Consider the following 15,489-nt stretch of genomic DNA (forward strand, 5'->3'; position numbering starts at 1 on the left):
CCGTTGTTTTGCAGGTACAGGCGTCCGGTTCCAATCTCGGAATTGTAACTCTCCCGCAGGACATCAGAAAACCCCGAAACATTTGGCGCCGTCTGTGGGGAGAGTACTTCTGAGATGGCATCCACGTCTGTACCGACTCCTGAAGAGAGGCGTCCCCTAAACGACCCTCAAGTTCAGTCGGACCACGATACTGAGAATGAATTTGAAGTTGAAGCTCACACAGCTTCAGACGGGACCCTAAGGGCCCGACGTACCCGTCATACCGAAAGGAGGGAACGGGAAAATCTTCAAACTGGTAGTGAGCCAGCAGGCGCACCGCCTGTTCGGCAACAGCCGACTGATGGGTCTGCTCCCATCATAAGGAACGAACTCATGACCTTCATGAGGGACTTCAAGGGAGAAATTCAAGAGTTGATCAACAAGAAGCCGCCTGCTCTGGACAAGGAGCAGTCGGCTAAGAAACCCTCCACTTCACTGAAGAGGAAACCAGTTCAAGGGCGAGAGGCGACCCCTCATCCTAAATCTAGGAAGTGGGAGCCACCTGCCCTTGACTTCACAAAATACCGTTTTCCTACTCCAGGAAATAGGAAACCTGTTCGTCATATTCAGGCGGACGGGTCGAGGAAAACATACACAGACGCTCGGCTACTGCTAGAGCAGAAGAAGAGTGACCGATTGTCAGAGTCGGCCTCTACTTCAAACTTCCAAGACAGTCTGCGAAATACCTCAATAAGGCATACTCAGTCGTATCATGAGGGTCAGTCAGGCGGCACCTCCCGTCAGTCCGGCTTTCATAGCGACCAGGCGGTACCAAACTTACCGTTTGTACCGCAACAACAGTATTTTTTACAGCCACCTCCGTTTGGTGGACATGCAGCAAAAAATGTCCAACCTATGGACTGGCAGCTACGGTTGCTTAGACTTGGTGAACAGCCGTCGGCCTTCTCCAAGGAAATTACTGAAGCCGCTCAGCCGGCCAAAGTGAAAAATGTATTAGTAGGCGCCTATGACGGCACTACTAACCCAGAAGACCATCTGATGGCATTCACCAACCTGATGTATCTTCAAGGGTTGGATGATCCCACTTGGTGCAAGTGTTTCCCGGCGACTCTCAAAGGAATCGCACAACAATGGTTCGGCAACCTGCCGACTGGTTGTGTAAATAACTTCAAGACGCTTGCTTACTTATTCACCTCCAACTTTGCCATGAACATCCCTGCGAAGAAGACGACCCTTGATTTAGGAACAATTCAGCAGGGCGAGAAGGAGGGGCTTCGTTCTTACATCAGGCGGTTTAACCTGATGAGAATACAGATTCAAGGGTTACCGGATGAAGTAGCCTATACTGACTTTTTCAGAGGTTTCAAAGACGAGTCGACCTTCAAATTTGATTTGGTCCGAAAGAGGGTGGCGACTCTTCAAGAGGCCTTGATTGAAGCGGAAGCCTATATACAGGCGACTGATCTTTGTGGTACGGTAAAACAGTTAGACGGGAAAAGGTCCGACAAAAGAGAAGGACGACAGAAACTGTCGTCAAACAAAGACAAGAAGAGAAAAGAGGTCTGGGCGGCTGATTCCTCTAAACAGCCGGCCCAGAAAAAGAAAAAAGAATTCAAACCATACTCCCCAAAGTATGTGTTTAACAAGGATAGCCAGTTTATCCTAAAGGAAATCAAGGGACGGATCTCAATTGAGAAGCCGGTCCCCATGAAGGGTTCTGCAAACAACCGGAACCAAGAAAAATTATGTGCTTATCATGAAGATGTTGGTCATCACACCAATGAATGCATCAGTCTCATGCGGTATCTGGACCGCCTGGCTGAGCAAGGTGATCTTGACACTTATGTCAAGAAATCTACGAGGAACACTTCCTCAAAAAAGCAGTCGACCAAAAAGAATCAACAGGCCGACAGCTCCGATACAGATGATGCAGTCGTCTACACCATTGTTGGCGGCTTCTCAGGAGGCGGCCCCACTATTAGGGGCAACAAAGACAATATCAGGCGGTTAGATGTAAATTCCGTTCACCAAGAACGGCCCTCCAAATATTCATTTCCTGAGATTGTCATCACTGCAGAAGATTTAGGAGGGGTAAGGGGGCCGCATGACGACCCTATCGTTATTGAATGTAAAGTGGCCAACCAGAGAGTTGGCCGAATCCTCATAGATACCGGAAGCTCCTCAGATCTCATCAGTAGCAAATGTTTGTCGAAACTAAAATATCAGACTGATTGCATACATCCGGCATCCCACCCTTTAGTAGGGTTTGGAGGATGAGTCGTCCACCCAGTGGGACGAGTGGATTTACCCATCCGCCTGGGCGAAAAAGGGGAAGGACGACACATGGTAGTCCGGTTCCTGGTAGTAAAAGAACTCTCGGCCTACAACATGATTCTGGGACGACCAACCCTGAATAATTCCAAGGCTGTTATAATCCCATCTCTTATGTTGCTCAAGTTTGAGAGGGATAATGGAACAGTCGGGTCCCTAAGGGGAGATCAGAGGATGGCCCGAGAGTGCTATCTCTCGGATGTCAAGCCCACTGTTATGGCCACTGGGTCGAGTGGTGGAAAAATAGACCTTGACAATGTCAAGGAGAGTGCGCCTGTTCAAGAAGCAGGCGGCAAGAAGAGAAAGGCATCCTAGACAGAAGCTCAACCTGGATGGATCCAATCAGGGCATATCTGACAAACGGTACCCTGCCGGATGATCATCAACAGGCGGCAGCACTGAAAAAACGAGCAACCAGTTTTGAAATAATAAAGGGAGAACTTCACAAAAGAGGGTACCTTCAACCCTTCTTAAAGTGTGTTACTCCAGAAAAGGGACGAGAGATACTAGACGATCTTCACTCTGGTTACTGTGCTTCCCATATAGGCGGTAGGACGCTTGCTCAACGGGCAAGGCGGCAGGGCTACTTTTGGCCTACTTTAGAAGCAGATGCGATGGTGATGGTGAAAAAATGTGACAAGTGCCAAAGGTTTGGCAAACTAATTCACCGTCCGGCTACTGACCTCACTACCATTCATAGCCCACTACCGTTTGCTAAGTGGGGCATGGATATTCTGGGTCCATATACGCCTGCTACAGGCGGAAGGAGGTACATACTTGTTGCCGTCGACTACTTCACTAAATGGGTAGAGGCGGAGGCTGTAAAGGGAATCAAGACGAAGGATGTAATTTCATTCATTTGGAAAAATGTCATCACTCGGTTCGGGGTTCCCATGTCTATGGTTTTTGATAATGGTCCCCAATTTGAGACGCTTGTTCTCAAAAGCTGGTTGGGTGACCAAGGAATTGCACACTACTTTGCATCTGTCGGCCGTCCACAAGCAAACGGCCAGGTAGAAGCCTTTAATAAAATCATCTCAGACGGTCTCAAGAAAAAGATTGAACGTGCAGGCGGCCTATGGGCGGATGAATTACCACATGTTCTCTGGGCCATTAGGACGACTGAAAAAGGGGCGACTGGAGAAACTCCATTCCTCCTAACTTATGGTGCGGAAGCTGTTCTTCCAATAGAACACTACGAGCCGACTCTTCGAGTAATGCTATATGACGAAGAGGCAAAATGGGAAGCCATGCGCCTGGCATTAGACTCACTTCCTGAAAGGAGGGGCAATGCTGTCTTGCGCCATGAAATTTACCGCCTGAGAATGACTAGATCATACAACAAAAAAGTACACAGGCGTCCACTCAAAGTGGGGGACTTTGTACTTAGAAAAATGGAAGCAGTTGGTAGGGCTAATGAGTCTGGCAAACTAACTCCCAACTGGGAAGGACCCTACCGAATCTGTGAAGAGGTCAGGGACGGTACCTACCGTCTGGGAACACCAGACGGACAACCGTTGCCTCGAACTTGGAATGTAGATAATCTTAAGAAATATTTCTTTTGAATGATGTAAATAGTCAAAGGCTACTTAATAAAAGTTTGCATACTTAATATTCAATTTTGTACTAAGAGGGGCAGGCCTACTAACAAACAGTCGCCTACTCTCCATGTTTAATTTTTATTCTTACTTAAGAGGGGCAGGCCGCCTATACATTTACAGTCGGCTACTCTCCATTGAGTATTTTACTCTCTTCAGAGGGGCATGCCGTCTGTACCTTTACAGTCGGCTACTCTCCATTGAGTATTTTACTCTTTCAGAGGGGCATGCCTCCTGTACCTTTACAGTCGGCTACTCTCCATTGAGTATTTTACTCTATCTTCAGAGGGGCATGCCATCTGTACCTTTACAGTCGGCTACTCTCCATTGAGAATTTTACTCTATCTTCAGAGGGGCATGCCGTCTGTACCTTTACAGTCGGCTACTCTCCATTGAGTATTTTACACAATTTTCAGCGGGGCATGCCGTCTGTACCTTTACAGTCGGCTACTCTCCATTGAATATTTTACTCACCATAGGGGCACGCCGTCTGGACATATAGTCGACTACTCTCCAAAGAAAGGGCCGACTGGTTCCAAACACACAGCCACCCCCCTTATACTTAACTAAAAAAGATAAGGGCCTTGCCGACCCTGTGCCTAAACAGGCGGCTACCCTCCTTTTACTTAGCACCTACGTTCACCAAGAACTAACCAAGGCCACAGGCCGAATGATCAGACCAGGCGCCAAGCCAACTGATCCAATCTTCAAAACTAATACGACCTGTCCCAACATCATAGCAGGCGTCCGGCGGCATCCCTCCGGATGAAATTCGTCGCAGAGAGCAGCTCCTTTTTGGGTGGAACATTGCTCTATAAACTAATTACACGGCACCTATACGACTGTCCCCAAGGGCAACCACGTAGTCGTTTTTGAGACAAGGATAACTCTATCACTAACCAAACCAGTGGTAGCAGTTGACATCTGAGTCAGATGACCGCCTGTATTACTTGGGATAAATGCAGGGGGTACCTCTTGAGTTAATAGCCAACAAACATTGGCGAATCAAAAGGTTCAACCGGCCTCCGCCGCCTGGTACCTTTACTACTCAAGCAGGAGTGACGGCGACTAAGTAACTCCAAAGTTAACTCATAGTCACTCTCTCAAACTTAGTATGGAGCCTAAAAGGTATGAGTCGTCCGCCTATTTTTAGCAAACAGGGGCTCTCAACCACTACTCCTGCTAGGTTAACAACCTATGAGTTAAAAGCCAACGAACATTGGCGAATAAAGGGGAACAACCGGTATCAACCGCTTGATACCTCTACTACTCAGTTACTTGGCGACTAGGTAACAATCATGTTTACTTGGTCAAACCACTTTCCTACTTGGTTAATTTTACAAATGACAGGATCGCCTGCCTAAAGGGGATCCAGTCTTTAAAATGGTTCGAATACCGATTGGATAAATGGCCGACTGATCGTCTAGCCTGGAAACAGACAACCAGTCGTCCAGGGGCATAGGCGGCGTGACTAACTATCCGTACCTGTCTGCAACTATCGGCCATGTAAAACAGTCGGTATAGTGTACAATTGGATATCAGAATGTTCAATACTTAAAACAAATTTGAAGCAAAACAAAAAAAATCATTAAAAAGAAGCCGGTCATTAAAGACCGGCAAAATATTCAGAGCCCCAGCCCCCTAGCCGGGTAAATACAAACAAACGGCACGCAGGCCGTGGAAAGAAGACATAAAGCTTAAGAAGGGGGCAGATCTTCAATATCAGCAGCTGCCGCCTGGTCAGTACTCTTCTTGCTGGACTCGGCTTCAGCTGCATCCTTCTTTGATGCATTACCCCCAAGCGGCACAAGCGCCACTACCGGATGCTCCTCCTCCTCCAACGCGTCCTCCAACGCCTCTTCCTCAGCAGCCGCCAGGATCTCTTGATTATATCTATCATAACACTGGCGGTACGTTTTTTCCCATGAGGCAAAGTCGACATTGGGGAAGAGGCGGCCCCAAGTCATGCGCTGGATTTGAGCAGAGTCTTCCATCATCTCCCAGACCAGCTCTTTCTTTTCTTGCTCGGCCTTTACCGAGAGCTCCTGAGTAAGACTCTTCTCCTGGGTCACCAGGCGTACCTTTACGCTCGCCAAGGATTTCTCCAAGGTGTCGTATGAGGACATCTTTTGGCGAAGAGGTCTCAGCTCGACCTTGAGGTTGTTGATGGTCGCCTCCAGCTCGCTATTCCTCTTCTGGGCCGCCTCTAACTGAGCCCGGATAGCGGCGGTAGCCTGCGCCTGATAATAAAGAATATCAATGGTCAGAACTTCATTTTGGGAAATTTGAAACATTGCCTTATCACAGTCAGAGGCGGCCATAGCTTTTGCAGCCTTTACCTCTTTGTTCTTCCGGTCAAGCGGCTTGCGAAGGTCGTTCATTCGGAGAAGGGCCTAAGTAAAAAGGGGAACAGGCGTCAGTTTCCAAACAAAAAAGAAAACAGGCGTCCTGGAATTCAAATAAAAAATATGCTAAGTATACCTCAGCAAGGACCCCTGCAATCCCGTCTAGGTCAAGGGTGCCGACACCCCTGACCGCCTCCCTTTCAGCTGGAGTAACGGCCTTGATCATAGACTTGGCCACCTCGACCAAGTCAGGCTCCTGAGGTCTGGCTGCATCAAGCATAAACAAACGGATTAGACCTAGTAAAGCAGGGAGCAAGTCTAAAATTTACAAGGACAATTTCATACTTCTAGGTGGCCCAGCTGGAGTTTTAGAAGAAGTGGCCGGCTGTTTCTCAGCCGCCACATGTTTCCTGGCAGAACCAGGAGAGCTCGCAACAGCCGTCCTCCGGGCCTTGGGGTCCGGCTGTTGGGAAGAAGAAGCTCTTGGAGCGCCCGTCTAAAAAAGAAGAAAAGAGTCAGTATATGCATAAACACAACTCCAAAAAGAGGGTGAAAGGTTCGAAGCCCACCAAGGGTGCCCCCTTGTTGGGGGAGTCGGTTGAAGACTGTTGCATGATGGAGGCCCGCAACATGGCCGCCGCAGTCTTGGAGGCGGTAATTTTGCTCATGGCGTCCGCTGGAAAAACAAATAGCAAAGTTAATAAAAGTCATAACAAGAAATGCATGGAACAACAGAGTATTCGACAGGCCGGCTACCTCTTGAGCACCGACTGCTGAGGCCACAGGCGGCCAAAAAGTACTCGTCGTAGAGCCATTTGAAGCTCGGGACGCAGTGCAGGGGTACTTGCTCTCGTACCCCTGAAGTAGAGTTCACCTTCGACTCTACTTTGAAGAGTCCTTTATCTAGGATCTCTTTCTTAGCCTTGGGGGGAACAGGCGGCATGCTGCGGCCGCCTGCAAGAAGGGGCGGATTCCTGTTCCACCTGTTGAAGCGCTTGTTCAGCTCTGTGTCTGAACTCTCAATGATGAGGAAGGTGCTCCGCCAGTCCTTCCATTTTTTTGCTTTACCTCTCGTCATGAGGTAGCCCCTGTGGCTCGTCAATTGATACCAGCCGGTACCGCCTGCCTTAGGGGTCCGGCTGAGGTAGTTCATGTGGGCGAAAGCCTCGAAGCTCGGCTCCACCCCGTGCAGTTCGCACCCGGCCACATAGCCGAGTACGTTGACCCAGGAGTTCGGGGCTAACTGCCATAACCCCAACTCATACCCATCCAAGATCCGCTGAACAGCCGGATGTAGTGGGAAGCGCAGCCCAGCCTTGATGGCCGCCTCGTAGCAGCCAAAGCAGGCGCTATCATAACTGGTACCAGCCGGCCAGACGACTGTGTCTTCTGGATCCGGCACAAACACTAAAAAGCCGGGGCCCATTGTGTGGTTTGCGATAAAGCTCTCCACTTTCTCTTGCATGGCTGTGATCTGGCCCCGAGGTACCGTGCAGTAGTAGGGGGTATTTTGCTCTCGGTGAGAGGCGGATGGCTCCGCCCAATCGTCCCCCTTCTCAACTGCGTGAGAAAGCCTCGCCTCTTGCAGGCGACTGTTTTTCTCTTCTGTGTCCAGAGAAGCATGGCCAGAAGAGCTAGACTCGGAATCGTCCTCTGACGAGTCCGAAGAGGACGACTCTTCCCCTCTCCCGGAGGGGCCCGCCTCCTCTCCTTTAAAAGGAGCAGGAGAGAATGAAGAATTGTCAACTGTAAAATGGGAAGGGGTCACTTTGACTCCTCCCTCAGAACTGCCGGCTTTCAAGCCGCTTTGTTTCACCTCCACATCTGGCGCCTGGTCAGATGTTTCACTAATCAGCACCCTGTGGGAGGAGCCGTCTGAGTTTGAGATCCTGGCAGTCTTTTTTGTCCTGGCCATCATGCTCTGCATAGACACAGATACAGTCGGACTTTGTATAAAGGGCAAAGATGGGTCCAGAAAAGGGCAGGCGACACTCCTAGTCCTAGATTCAGCCGCCCCCGGTGACCGGCTGATCACTAACCTAGGTCGTGTCGTGTGCTTCCGTGGTGCCATTTCAAAAAAGAATAAAGTAAAGAGAAAATTAAGAGTAAGAGAATCGACGGTTACCTGAACGAGTGACGTTTATGGAGTTCTGAAAATCCTGTGCAGTCGGCTTGTTAGAGCAGGCTGTAGGCAGAAAGGATCAAAAATGTCAGAGCAAGTTCAGGGGTCCGAATGTTCTCTCACAAAGTTCTCAAGTGTGAAAATGACCGAAGTCAACACTCCTTTATATAGGCAAAGTGAGAAGGCGAAGGGTCACTTCCAGAATTCATAATTTGGGCGGGAGAATCTCTCGGCCTTTCGCCGAGTGACACCTGTAGCAGGTCGTCGCCTGTTACAGTGCGACACCTGTCACAGGTAACACGTGACCAGTCACGTGCCACCTGTGAGGGGCAAATGATTAGGGGATTTTGCTCCCACCAATCATCATCTGACAAGTGGACCAATCAGGTTCCGCCATGTGTCCGTCACATGGGCCAATAGGAGCCTGCCACGTGTCAAGCAATGATCCGTCCACCTTGGACCAATTACGACACGACACGTGTCCTTCCCATGACACCTGGGATAACCGGTCACCTAGGCCCAACTTCCGAGGGAAGCCCAATCAGCCCAAGGTTAACCTAAACCTAGATTGGAACGTTTCCCGAGGTTATAAATACCTCCCTTAATCCTCATTAAGGGGGATTACATGCAGATCACGCGAACAACGCAGATTACACACATTAAACACTCTCACCTAGAGAGACTCAATCACTTTAATTTCCGCATTAATTACTCCTTAATAAAGTACTAACTTGACCGTTGGAGGCGGAGCTCCCACCACCAGGAGTCTCCGTTGTTTTGCAGGTACAGGCGTCCGGTTCCAGTCTCGGAATTGTAACTCTCCCGCAGGACATCAGAAAACCCCGAAACATTAGTTGCAACTTTTAACTTGGCACGAATTTTAAGATAAAATTTCATAATAGCTGATTAATGAATCAAAGGATAGATAATTAAGGGCAGGAGAGAGGAATTTATGGTAATTCATAAATTGACCACCACCACCAACAACCACCCCGCAACCGTCACCTAACAACAGCCACCCCACAATCTTCGCCTAAGAGCTTGAATCCACCCCCTCTCAGCCTGAACCACCCACACGCACCCCAAACAACCCTAAAACCACCCCCTCTTAGCCCGAACAACCCCAAAATCACCACCTCTCAGACCGAAACAACACCCCTCTTAGGTCGACCACCTAGAAACCGCCCACAAATACCCTAAACAACCCTAAAACCACCCTTTCTTCACCCGAACAACCCCAAAATAACCCTCTCTCAAACCAAACGACACCGAAACCACCCCCTCTCAATTCGAACCACACTGAAACCAACCCCTCTCTCCCGGACCACCCTAAAACCACCATAACTTACCATAAACCACCGCAACACAACCGCTCTCACTCAGCCCCAAAACCACCTACACTTACCCTAAACCAACTCAAAACTACCCTTACTCACCTTGAACCACACCGAAACCACCCCGAACCATCCTTAAACCACCCCAAACTAGCCCACTCACTCGTTAAACCATCAAATCAAACGATTTTTTTTTCTAAAAAAAAAGAACAAGAAGAAGAGAGAGAGAAAAGAACCCTAGAGGCGGAGGCAATGACTTTGAATATGGTGATAAGCAACGACGACGCTGACGATGGTGGTAGATACAGTGGCAACGTTGACGCTGGTGGTAAAATGCAGCGGCGATGTTGAGAAGGTGGTGTTCTGACAATTTCGTGGGAGTTAATTCATCAGCTGAATGATTTTTGGAATTGAATTTTAATTTATGTTTTAGATGAGTTAAGTAGGTGAAATATTATGTTATAGGTTAGATTAGGAATTTAATGAAATCTGATTTAGGTACTTAATTGTGTTTATGAGTTCTTTAGTAAGGATATTTTTGTACTGTCATTCAAAAAAACTTACTAAAATAGGAAAAAAATGGAAAGTTGCAACTAATTTGTAACACCCTGTTTGGCGGAGGTAGTAGATAAGATGTTAAATCAAATAAAAAATTATTTCACAAAAGTTACGATCGTCAAGAGATAATCTAACGATACTTTATAATCGTGAGGATGTCTTCCTTCTGATTCATCTGATTGTATTCGAAAACTTGATAACCTTTGCGATCTCGCATAATTTTTCACTAACGAAATAATTTTACGACGATCCATAATGTCTATTATCACGAACTAAAAACTAAGAAATTTCTCCCTTTGATAATAGAGATCAACATTGTCTTTCTAAGTAGGTCGAAAAATCATTGTCTTTCGAAGGAGGTCGAAAACCTTTTCTTTCGAGAGAGAAAAGTTCCTCTCAAAAGGAGACAACATTAATATAAACCCTAATAAAAAAAAACTTATAAGAAAATAAGGATTAGAGTATTCCACCGGTTAAAACTAGAGCTGTCAATTCGGGTAAACGGGTCGGGTTTAGGTCAGGTCAACTCAGGTCGGGTCAATACGGGTTAATGTCGTAACCTATGCGAGTTGGGTTCGGGTTGGGTCATGCTTGAATCGGGTCACGTTGGGTCATACATCTTATCGAGTTTGGGTCGGGTTTAAGTCTGGTCAATAACAAGTCAGGTTACATTCGGGTTGGGTGAATAATAGGTCGGGTTTAATTCGGGTTTTCACGGGTTAAAACAAGTTAGGGTCATTCTTGGGTTCCAGTCAGGTTCGGTTCAAGTCAATAAATTGTGGGTTATAATCAAGGTCAATCTCAGGTTCAAGTCGGGTTTGGTTCAAGCTAATTACTTGCGGGTTATAATTAGGTCGGGTCGTTTCCAAGTCGAGCCATTCTCGGGTTCAAGTCGGGTTCGGTTCAAGTCAATAATTTGCGGATTTATAATCAGGTCGGGTCATTTCCAACTATTGACTATTGAACTTATCATAATAACTTGTTTGCACAAGCACACAACTACACAGGTGACAACGTAACTATTTATCTATATATTAATAAGGTGGTCTAAATTGAATCTAAGGTGATTTGAAATCCGGTGAGATCAATAAGAGGTTAGGTTAAGTTCGAAATGGGTCAGGAACACTTCAAGTTGAATTTGAGTCTAGTCAATAACAAGTGTTGATTTCGGGTCGGGTTAGTAGTAGATCGGGTTGAATTTTGATTGGGTCTGGTTAACTTTGGGTCGGGATAGTAACAGGTCGGGTTAAATTCGGGTTTTGACGGGTTAAAACGGATTTGGGTCAATCTCGGTTCAGGTCAGGTTTGGTTCAGGTAAATAATTTACAGGATGTATTCAGGTCGGGTCATCTCCAGGTCGGTTCATGTTCGGGTTCAGGTCTCAAATACTCTAATTAACTCGGGTCTAAGTTTGTTTCCGGTCGGGTCATATCGGGGTCGGGGTCACCATTTTTTCGGGTTCAAATAGGTTGGTTAATAATCGGGTTCGGGTAAATTTTTCGGGTCGGGTCAGGTCAGCTTTTGACATCTCTAGTTAAAACCGATGGAAGTCCCTTCAATAATCAACAATGGAGGTAAAAAGGAGGGAAATGGTGGGAGTTTTTTTTATATAAATTTGCAACGACTTGAGCTAAACTTGACCTAAACAAATTTTGTATCAGTTATCATATTCATTAAGGAAAAAGTATTGTGTGAATTGGGCTCATGGTGAGTCGACCCACTCCAATACTTATTACAGAAATAACAATATTGTGTGAAATTGTAAAACAAAGAATCTCAACTTACAAAATTTTCTCTTTCCATTCTAAAGTGCCCAAAGAATTTACAGTCTCACTACCAAAATAAAAGAATTCTAAAGCAAGTTAGCAAAGGGTAAACGATGATGAAGACACAGGAAAACTGCCCCCGATATATATAAGATGGAAACAAGTAGCGGATCAAGTCTCAATTGTTACCACCAATACAAACTGAGTAGGTACCAATAATAAAAATGAAGTTCGATGTTGTTTCATTACTTGAATGTGGTACCAACATCAATGAAGTTTCAATTGTAATCGCCTTTAATAGACCAAAACATAATATTCCATCGCTTTTTGAATTAGTTCTATTGTCCATAGATTTGACATTACAGACCTAAGAAGAAAGTAACATAAAAATTTTTGGTCTCCTTGGGATGGGGGGCTTGGTATGCTAGATAACCATAGCCGAAATTGTTTGGGATTGACATATCATGCATATTTGGACTTTTGTGTTTAACTACCTTTTTAATATCGCTCTTATAATTTTACTACCTTTTCAATATCGCTCTTTTGATTGAGATCATGTAAGAACCAAGGTGAATAATAGGAACTAGAAACTCATCTCAGCCGTAGATCCTATTTGATCTAACAAAACAGACTTCATTCGCTTCATTAACGATAGTTTTGTAATTACGTCGTTTGAATGACTTTTGACCTGTTTTGCGTGTTTTCTTTTCTCTTTCTCTCTCTTCTTGTAATTTTCTCTCTCCTCAATGGCATTTTGTTAATCTCCTACGATCTATAATTCTCCTGCGATTTCTCCTTTGGATCCATCTTCGCACCTTGTTGATCTTGAAAATCATTCATCAAGTAAGTTATGTTTTTGACTTATTCGAACCAATATTGTTAAATTCATTGTTATTTACATTGAATTGATTCCATTTTAATTTAAAGTTATGCGATTTGATTGCGAAAATTAGGTTTTCACAATTGTTTGTTTCGGTGTTTGTAATTCCGAATGATGTAGATTTAGAATTTGATTGCATATATTATTGTATTTGATTTTATTTTGTGTTATCTTGATTTATATTTGATTATATTTTGTATTTGATATGAGAGTAGTAGAATTTGATTTTATTTTGTGTTATCTTGATTTGTATTTGATAATATTGTAAGTTACGTTCAAGCCCCATTTTTTTTTTTTTTTTTTTTTTTTTTTTTTGCTATAAATTAATTGAACTGACAATTACAATTTAGTGCATTTTAATTAATTTCCTAGGTTTTACTTATTTCATTTTCTAAATTCGGAGGGTTTATGAATTAGTTTAGATTTAATTAGTTTTTGGCATTATATTTAGAGTTGTAAGTTTTTGTTGGTTATTTTAGCTTATGTGTGATAGCTAAATTCAGATTAAGTCACAGTATATTAGCTTATGTAAATTACTTTTGAGCCTAAATTATTTACTTTTGAGCTTATATTTTTTACTTTTGAGTTTTTGATAATGATTGAGTTTTGTATTTAATTTGGTTGTGTCTTGTTGCAACCAATATTGTTGTTGAAGTTGCTTTGAGGTTTGTGATATCAGGGAAGAAGGTATGATCTTATTTACTTTTGACTTGGTGGTATTGGCCAAGTTTGGTATATGGTTGTGGTTTTGATGGTAATGGTTTACTCTCTGGATTATGTAAATTACTTTTTAGCTTATATTCTTTACTTTTGAGTTGATGATAATGATTGAGTTTGGTATTAAATTTGGTTGTGTGGTGTTGATGTTAATGGCCGATGGAGAGTAGTTGTGTGGGGTTGCTGTCTGGTAGAAGCAGCAAGTTGTTAGATGCTTTAGTCAACGCATCTGAATGCATATTAGTATATGGAAAAACTAAGTATGTAAGTAAGGTCAATCAATATCTAACATCACTTCCTTAGTTAATTGCAAGAAATTTTATTAATGCAGGGGATCCCTGTTTGCTACACTTAGTGAGAAAACTACAGTGATGTAATCAGTGCATATTATTACAGGGGTTCCCTATTGCAAGTGATTAACACTCTCAGAGCTATTACAAATTTCTAATTGCTAGATCATTGTTAGGGTTCCCTTGGCAGATGATGAACTAATGTACAATGCATAGTAGGGAGGCTGAAAAATGCAGAAGCAGCAATAGCAAGGTTAGGGCTCCTTGTAGCTCATAGATTGGGTGTGTAGCGTAGCTGAATATGGTTGGAAGGAGATGTAATTTCTGTAATTAAACTTTTCTTATTTACTTTTTAGTATTTTTATTTACTTTTCTGATTTATCGATATAAAGAAAATAAAGACGATCGATTGTGTTAACTAATTATTCTTACTATAGCCTACTAGCTCAATAGGTAGAGCATTGTGCAAGTGCGCAAAAGATGTGGGTTCGAATCCCACGTAGGTTCTTCTAACGCCTCAAGCCATTGTAATGTAAATATTATTTTAATTTGACTAATAGCCCGCCCCACTCAAACATATGCATCCATATCCACCATCTTGTAAATGATCGGGTTGAGTGTTACTGCCCTGTCACATAGGCCCTACCAAGGCTATAACTGTTGCCCTACAAAGGCTGCTGCTGGCCCGGCCTAGGCTGCTGCTACAGCTGCTTCCCTGCCATGGCTTACTGCTGCTATGCTATTTCTGCTATAGCGCCTGCTGCTGCTATGCTACTTTTGCTCTGCTGCCTGCTGCTATAAATGCTGCTCGGGAGTTCTTAAAGTTGAGCGAAACTGGAAGTTGCTGTGAGCAAGAGTGCAACCTGTGTAGGAGGAGCAGCAGAAGCATGAGCAAAAGTAATATTATTTATTTACTTTAATGATGTTTTAATTTACTTTTTAGCCTTTTTTATTATATACTTTTGAGCTGAGATATTTTGAGTTCAACACTATCACCAAACAGTGACGTGCCCCATCTCCAACTCCAACCCCTACCCAGATACGAAATAAAAGAACAAAACTATGTTACCACAACCAAAGGCTTTATTGCAGTTAATTTCTAGATTATTTTATTTACTTTTAAGATTACTTGGTTTACTGTTGAGTAATTTTTTTATTTATTGTGGGTTCGAATCCCACATAGGTTCATTTGTTTTTACTTTAAGAAATATTTTATTTACTTCAACTTATCTTGTATCTACTTTTATTACTTAGAAACTCAAGCTCACTTATCCAAGGATTAAAGGTATGACAGAAGGTTTTATAATCTTATACTACGTATTTAAGCATTCATAGCAATTAGAGACTGTCAATAAGCATTTCTTCATAGCAATTTCCTGATTTTAGAAGTAGCGAAGGTGAATTTCATTTCTATTTACTTTAATAAATATTTTATTTACTTTAACTTATTTTGTATCTAATTTTATTACTAGAAACTCAAGCTCACTAATCTAAGGTTTAAATATATGTTCGCCATAATTAAAGATATGTTCGCCCTAAACTGAATGG

The sequence above is a fragment of the Chenopodium quinoa genome, unplaced genomic scaffold (genome assembly GCF_001683475.1).
Source record: "Chenopodium quinoa cultivar QQ74 unplaced genomic scaffold, ASM168347v1, whole genome shotgun sequence".
In the NCBI taxonomy this organism is placed as follows: domain Eukaryota; kingdom Viridiplantae; phylum Streptophyta; class Magnoliopsida; order Caryophyllales; family Amaranthaceae; genus Chenopodium; species Chenopodium quinoa.